This window comes from Contarinia nasturtii, unplaced genomic scaffold (assembly GCF_009176525.2).
Source record: "Contarinia nasturtii isolate CC-2019 unplaced genomic scaffold, AAFC_CNas_1.1 Cnas_scaffold_695, whole genome shotgun sequence".
Lineage (NCBI taxonomy): Eukaryota > Metazoa > Arthropoda > Insecta > Diptera > Cecidomyiidae > Contarinia > Contarinia nasturtii.
Window position 1 is genome coordinate 1349680 of NW_022198046.1, and position 9018 is coordinate 1358697.

At 29.5% G+C, this 9018-nt stretch overlaps 1 protein-coding gene across 3 annotated transcripts in view; it reads right to left on the bottom strand.

The window, feature by feature from the left end:
- The window catches only part of LOC116340477 (inositol-pentakisphosphate 2-kinase), a 56735-nt gene that overhangs the window by 13365 nt on the left and 34352 nt on the right, over window positions 1–9018 (bottom strand). The gene's annotated exons all lie outside the window — the stretch shown is intronic.

Here is a 9018-nt window from a genome sequence, read left to right on the forward strand (position 1 = left end):
ACTCACCGAAGGTGAAGTGCTAATGCACGTTTATTTCAATTCTGTATGGTTTGAATTCGATTGTTCGGTCGTGCGGTTCTACATAAAACCGTTCACTCGCCGTCTTCTTTCGGTTTCTTTTTCTTCGCAATATTCTAGAATAATGCTTGCGATCATTGCTATTGGCTTGTATTTATATTTTAACGATCACGCGGCCAAAGATTTATCAATATATTCAGTGCAGTTGAAAATTTAATTTATTGCCAGTAAACAAAGTGGGGAAAACAAAAAGAATATGTTGACTAACATGGAATTATATTTTTAAAAAAGCGCTTGCAACGTTGCGAATTAAATGTTTGTCATACGCAGCTAAGTATATTTATCTTTTTGATTATAATGCGTTTATAATAACATCACCAATTTGGTATAACTGGTCGTTCTTTAGATGACAGTAAAAAAGTATATTATTCTTTTTCTTGCGAATATTTGACGTTTGATGAATTTTTTACCAATGACTTTTATTGCACATTTCAGTTCTGAAGTTAAAATTAATCAGAAATGACGAATTGACGTATAACTTTAGCTAATATACCTCGAAGATGTAAGTTGTTATTTTTGGTGAAAACTACACAGTCCAACTTAAAAATGTGCAATATTTTCGTATTCGTTTGAAAAAATGAATGTACGCAAATACACCGCTCCACGAACGTGTGTAATTTTTATTTCTTGATTCTTTTTTTTTTTTACTAAAATAACATCGCTCAATATGGAATCGAGCAAGTAAACATGAAAGCAGTTGGTATGCAGTAACTTAAAATGGTCAAATATATAACACAGATACGCATATAAAAAGTAATTAATTCAAGTCGTCGAGTATTGTCCATTTACGTGTGCACTGTATATCAAAAAGTAATTTAGTGTCGTATGTCTCTGCTACTTTTTCTGTTTGTTTGTTGAACTGTTGCAGTCCATCCAACAACGAACATTTGTTTACCGTTTCAGTAAATTACTTTGAGTTAAATTTTTCATGAGGTAGCCTTTTGATGTTGTTTTGATTGAATTCTATTTCATTGGTTCGTTGAAAACAACAAAATCAGAAAAGAGACGCAATTTTTATCATATCATCGCTTTCTTCACACCATTTAAAATGTTTTAATGTTTGAATAAAAACGGCAACAGTAATTATAATGCATTTAAGTCTAGATTTAAGCTTTTTGCTGCATTAAACAAACTTCACAGCAGTGATGATTTACTTTAATTCAGTGTTTAAATAAATGATTATCGTGATCGTAAATTATATGAAATAATAGACATGTGATTATTACAACTAATGCTACATTATGACGACCAATTTTATAAACATTGCTATATTTTTTACCACTGTCAGCAAATTGATACGACTAATATAACAATCGTACATTTCACAACTCTTTTTTTTAAACAAATAGATAGAAGAAAAAATTGATAAAATGAAATTTTGATTTTATTGCGAAGGTGATTCACCTTCAATTTATAACATCCATTTAAGGCAGAAAAAATCCGCCGTTTGTATACGTCCCCCAATTGGAAAATGTATTTGCATTCATCAATATGTTTACGTTTCGAATTTCAATCAATCACAGCAGACTATGCAAAAATATGTGAATCATTGAACTGTTCGTTTGTGAGCTGATTAAAAGTCGGAGGAAAGGGTTTTTTTGTGTTATCGTTTTGAGCTGCCTATGAAAGCGCAATAGTCCTATTACAAAGGAATTATTCGGAATTGTTGGAAATGCAATGTCTCAACAAGCACGCATGCACAAAAGTACAAAAATGAAATTAGAAACCGATGTATAATATTGAATCGTACATGAAAATGTCTAGACTTTGGCTTATGCAAAATAAAACCATCAAACAAAAATGTGTATGTACAATATGTTTTCTTTCTTTGGTCGATATTTCGTTTGAAATCTGCAAAAATTGCATATAAATATCATTTTATGACTGATAGTAATTATTGAAACATACAATGTCCCGGTTTTTACCTTTCACTTGTCATTCTCCCACTTTTTCATATAGTTCTGTTGAGCATGTTTTCCACGTATTAAAATAATTTCCAAGATTGATTGATTCCAATAAGAACCGTTTTTCATTGAACATCTAAAACCATCGCAACATTCAATTGGATGACTTAAAGAGGAGGCGTACTTTTACGTAACACAGACTTATTATAAACCGTTCGATTGAATTTATTCAAAAAATTATTTTTAGCCATTGTTTTGTTCATTGGATAAGAAAGTATACCGGAAAATGATTTTATCTCATTGTTTGATTTGTACCAATTCATAAAAGAAGAATGAGCTGCTTCTTTTATGTAAAAACTTTCATATTTGAATATGATTTAATCAAAATGGTAACAACACAATACAGCATTTTGCATTCATTTGGTATTCTTATTCAAAAAGAGCAGCCCACAGAATATGCATTCGTACAAAAGAACATTCGAACTGGACTTCTCTTCCATTCTTTGCTGATGGTTTTTTTTGTTTCTCATTGTGTATGGTATTTAAATACCACAAACGATGAAACGAAAACAAAATGTGTAAATCGTATTTGCATTATGACGGGAAGTTGCAATGTATTTGGGTGCTGTATAACACTTTGGAAAGTTGGACTAAAGTCTAAATGGAAACGCATCATAACAAAAGAATACCGAGAAAATAAGCAATGAGAGAGAAATAAACACGAATACATAGAGAGAGGGAAAAAAACTGGAGCTGAAATATGGCAATTACAATATGAACAATCGCACGTGTACTGACATAGGCATTTTTCCATATAGCAAGCAACTGGCAACAGCAGTTTATTTCATATTCAAATTGTAGAATGATTGTTGAAATTTTTCTAAATACGAACGTTCCAAATACGATGAGATGCGAATCTAAACAAAAATTAACCATTCGAGCTGTTTTGTGGCGCAAAGGTGACCGATGAACGATTTTTTACAATAGATGAGCAAAAAAAAAATTTACACAATAAACGAACCGATTTTATACATTTGCATCCAACCGACACACATATACCCCGGTGTAATGTGGCCGTGTGGAACACAATGACCAAATGCTCGTTTATCACTATTATTCACCTGAAGAAATTTTCATTCGAAATTGGCGCTTCCATTTATGACACACGAACGCTTTATGGAAAATAGAATACGGTTTACATGTGTTTGCAGGTATATCGTGTGAAAAGCAAATAATAATTGAAAAGAAAATCAATGTGCCGTGTCAAAAACAACAACATAAAAGTAAAGAACACAGTACGAAAATCGATGCGAGCGTGCTCCATTTCGAATATATGTACTGAGATAGATATCGTGAGACAGATTATCGTAGACATACATTTTCAGGGTAACAAATACGCATAATTTGATCTCGCTGTAGATTTCATTTGTTTGCTGATTGAATTGACGAGAGTTAAAAACACAATTGGAAAAAGTGATTGGAGGTGAAGCAAAACATTTTTTTCAAACGAAAAATCTCCTGTGGTTTGATTATCTTCCCAACTCATTGAGACATGCAAACTATTCTATTTTTAAACTTAAGTAAACATTCTACGTATTTGATTCCTATAAATATTTACTTTTCACTACCCCTTTGAATATTCAATTCTCATGAATGTCTGCAAATTTCTGAAGTAGTGTGTTAAACCGCATCAGATAAATTTGCTATTGTCTTACACATTTTCTCGAATTCCTTAAGTAAAGTTCACCAAAAGCAAATACTACCAAGAAAATGACAAATTTACGCGTTAAATTAAACATAAAGGTTGACTTGTCTCACGTCACCGCCAGTGTGTGTATGGAGTTCTACATAATTGTTATTATACTTTTTCTATTAGACATCAGATGGAAATTGGTATCACTGCATATTCGTCGATGTGTCATATATAACAAGAAAGTTTGCAAACTGAAATGAGTTGAGTGTTCGTTTGATTTGCTGATTCATATCTATGTTTGGAAAGCAACGTCTATGTAATTTAGATTGAATGATCAATCGAAATTATAAACTTTGTATTGCTCTTTTTCACTTAATCTAGATTGGTTCATTCTTTTTGTTTTTGTTTTATTTAAGATCGACGCTACAACTCCAAAACGTATTGGTATCCGATGAAATGCAATGGAAACGAGAGATTATAAAGCGATTCAATTCAATTTAAATAAAAAAGAAACTAAATGACAGGCGGTTTATATTGTACATACACTTGGATTGTGCCTTTTGTTTAGAAAGTCGAATGACTTAACCCGTAAATAAATTACAAATTAAATGCCACACATCTATAGCTAGCTGTATATAGCATTTGATGTGTAAGAGCACGAATCTATAGCAGATGCTGGGTGAAAGATAGTAAAAACAAAGATGATGAAGAAAAAAAACTAAACGTAAAATCAGTCAAGAGATGTAGAAATTGAGCTCTACACTGAAACTGACAGGTCAGTTTTGCTCGTTCGTTATGTAGTTTGTAGATAATACTTAAAAATTGAATTGGATTTTCCTTTGAGACCAAACCGTTGTTGCCGCACAATTTCACAAATAACGGTTCAAATGCACGTTTTTCTTATTTTTCTGCACCGACATTAGGTATAACATTTCTTTTATGGCGATATCTTACCAAAACCGTATATAGGATCATAAATTTGCAGTAGGCGCTTCGTTGAGACGAATGGACACCAAGGTTTCACCATGCTACAGACGTAAAGAGCACTTTGAATTTGTAGACCAAAATAAAAAGGCAATGTGGGAAATAAAAGGCAATGTGGTTTTTTTATAATTTTTTCAATATGCGTTTCTTTTATTATCATTAATATTATAATCTGCAATTATTCAAGGTAAGTATATATATATATATATTTATAAATTTATATCAATTAATTTTGTTTTCCATTAAACATTACTAGGAGCGAGAAATTACATGAATGTTTTTCTTTTTATAATTTTTTGTTTTGCCAGTAGAATGAAGACGGTATCATTGCATTTAGATTTTATATCGTTCGATATTCGACTATGTTCAGTAGTCAAACATCATAAAACACACTGTACCTATCAAGTAACAGTGCGATTTCAAATTAGAAACTAAATAGAAGAGACCGTTTGAACATGATAATTTTTCGCTGAAAGTAAATTATTATTTTTCCTCCGTTTTTCCCATAAATTGTTTCAATTTCATTAATTGTGTTCATTTTTTTTGTATTGATTTTTTCTGTTCTGCTATTTTTCTCTATAATATTATATATATATATATTTTTTTGTTTCATATTATTTTAATGCATAACTATCGAAAGGAAATCAGATCAACGGTGCTGCGAAATATTAGTATGTCTTGTGACGCCAAGAGACGTCACATCTGGTGTGAACACACTCAGATGAATACTCAATAGAAATCGATTTTCCCCGATATTACACCGTCATCATAAATCATAGTATTGTTTTTGTCAGTTTTTATGTTCATATTTTTTCCATTGTGAAATTTTTTGTTTCCATTATTAATGTAATTTAAGAGATCACATTTTTCTTTACACATAATATTATCATTTTTTTTTCTTTTAATTATTATTAATGTTTTCTTGAATTGTGTTTTCTTCCCTTTTCTTGTGTTGTTGTTGCTACTTTTGATGTTACTCTGATGACATTAAAATGGTTTTACTTTTCTCTTTTTCTTTTTTTGTGTTTTTTTTTTTAAATCAATTTTTTTTATATCGTTTTGTTTGTGTGTTATTTAAAAAAAAAGACAAATCTATACAAATACGTGAAAAAGATTACAAATATGATAGAGTAAATAAATTGGAATAAAACCGTAAATTAAAGTCAAAATCATAAAAAGACAAATTAAAAAGTTGTAAAAAAAAGTGCAAAATATTTTCAACGCCGCCGAAAAAAAAGGAAGAACACAAAGAAAACAACGAAAGCAAACTCAAAAAAATTACAAATTTATACACGGCAAAACACAAAAATGTAAACTAATATTAAAATCGATTAATATTTCATTTGTTATTTTGTCTTTTTTCTTCTTAACTTCTTTGTTTTTTTTTTTTGTTATGTACTTGACAGGTTTTTTGAAAAACACAATTAGTTCCTATCGATGGGCATGGAATCAATTTGATTCTTTATTCGATTCACTTATCTGTATGCACTATGCAAAATGCAAACATCCTATTGACTGAAAAGTGCGCGTCTTCTGCAGACGGCATTCTAAATGAGCAATTGGTACGCCCAGTGGGCGAAGTACAAATATGAAAATCTGATTCTCACACAATTGTCACTTCAATATATAGTTTGTTTTATACTCAGAAAATTGCAATCCATTTTTGACTCGGACTTCGGTTTTTTTTTATTCGTATTGATTCTGAAGGAGAGTTACATAAACAACAACAGAAATAAAAACAATGTAAAAGAAGCTCTTTTATCGTGTTTCTAAGGTACAGTTATGACAAACTTTATCGAATTCTATTTGAAAGGTTTGTTTGTTTCTCCTTTTAATTAATGTCTACGGCTATTTGCACATCACATGAAATTTACATTTACAATTTTTTTTCACTTATTTATTTGTTTATTTTTTTTAATGAATAGTCGTCGTCACCTTTGAATCGATACGAATCAATAATTGGAGTTGCGTTATTGAATAGAAAGTTTTCATCGAAAATTGTTCAAAAAGAACCTGAAAACTCTTCTTCTTCATCGTACTGTTTTAACCGAATGAAATGTTTGTCAGTCATATCAATTTGAATGGTTTCTATTATTTATTTTATTAGCTAGTGATGCTGTTGTTGTTTTTGTTGTTGTTGCTAGTGTTGCTACTGTTTTGCACTTTATACTTTGACTCAAATTATTTTGCATAAGTTTTACTATTGTTTCGTATGCTATGTAGTTCATTTTATCGTTGACTTAGTTCATACTTGTTCGTTATGGGTGGAACAGCTATGAACATTCAAACAAATATCAATAATAATTTTTTGATCGTTTTAGATATACACTGATACATCTACAACATTTATATGATTCTACTTTATACAAATGTCGAAGAACATCACAAATCGATTAAGTGAATAGATTTTCCGTTTGTTTTTTTTTTGTTCAAACAATTCGACCTAAAAAGTAATGGAGCTGATTTTTTGTCACTTCATCAATATAGTTTGTTTTTGTATAGTTTTTTTTGTCACATTGAAATGTCGTTGGTTTTTTTCATCTAGGGCCAATTAATCACCGGTTTTTCTTTGCAATCATACATGAGGCACACACACAATCTAAGTATCGTTATTCATTTACCACATGGAATAACCACAACAATGGATACATAATGGTAAATGAATGAGGATACTAATTATCCAAAAAGGCCATTTTCCAAACCCCCTAGTAACCAAAACTAAATAAAAAAAACATATACACATCGATTTGTCAAAAACTTGCTCACGATTCAAGCAAACAATGTTCAACGTATTTGTATAAATAAATCTGCGCTCTAATTGCATTTGTCATTAAAATCTTCAATGTATGCGTGTTCTATATATGAATGCGTGTGTGAACGTATGTCTTCATAATTTCAACTAAATTTATGCCTGAAACAGATTTTAGTCTGGGAATAACAAACGTTATCACTAATGCAATTGGATTTTTTTTTATCTTGAGAATGTGAATGGAATAGGACTAAATGTACAATATTCATAATAACTTTTAATTTCTTTTTATACATTTTTTTAACTTTCCCATGTCGTTCAAAATTCATTAATCAAATTCTTTTCTCTTTTTTTTACATTTTGTATGGATTTTCAAATTGTATTTTCAGTTCAATCTTTTTTTTTATTTGAATTTTCAATTTTTGGTTCAAAATATATAAAAATGCGAAATAGACAAAATTTAGTACAAAAAAGGTAGCGTGCATTTATTATTTCATTATATATTTTTCTTTTAAATATTATTATTTCATTTTTAAATGTGAAAATTGCACGCTCGACATGCCAAATTAAATGAATGCTATTCAGTTATGAAATTACAAATTGAATGGACAGAATTAAGAGAGGAAAACTATACAATCACAATTTGAAAATTAAAATTGACTCATTCAATATACATTTCAATATATATTTTGTTGTTTAATAGACTGGATAAGCAATGCTCATTGGATGTGGTTGTTTTGTTTGTTTTTATTTCGATAATCTTTCTATCTTTATTGAAATATGTACGAATTTGTCTGTGTACGCTTCATTTATATTATGTCACAATTGCTAGTTGGTTTGGGGTTGAATATGCATGATTTTTTTAAATGAGTTTTTCTTGTTAAATTTTCTAGAAAAAAAGAAAAAAAAAATCAAAAACAAAAAGCCATACACATAATGAAATATACATATATCCAAAGAGCCAAATGATATTGTGCACGTTTTCGAGTTCATTTTCAACAATTTTACCAACGAAGTAATAGTATACAAATCGAAACTAAAAGACAAATATTTGGTTAAAATTGATTTTTTTTTCTATTTATGTTATTAAAGTGAAGAAATATATTCAAAGTATATGTTTATCCTTATTTGAAGTGGGATTTTATGTCGTTGAAAATTAGTTAATTTAATTCAATATACAATTTATGACAATCACAGGTATTTATTTAAAAAAAAAAAAAATTAAAATGAATTTCATTTCTCCTAATTAACAGAATGCAAACACTTTAGTGATTTAACTTTTTTCTGTTTCATTTTTAATCAATACAGTGCTTATAGTTTTTGTTTTATTCGTTCTTTTAGTTTTTGAAATACTTAAATTACGTTGGTTTTCTAATGAAATTTTCTCACATTTTGCTACAAAGATATATAGAACTATGTCGTTACAATTTAGATTATGATCAAAAAGAGAACGATGACAAATAGAGAGAGTGTGTGTGTGTGTGTGTGTGTGTGAGAAAGAGTGAGGGTTTTGGTTTCAATACAATTACTTTTGGTTAATGTTATGAAAGTGCATTTTAATATATTTCGTATAGGAATTTGTTGATGTTTTTAAATATGAAAGATTTTGT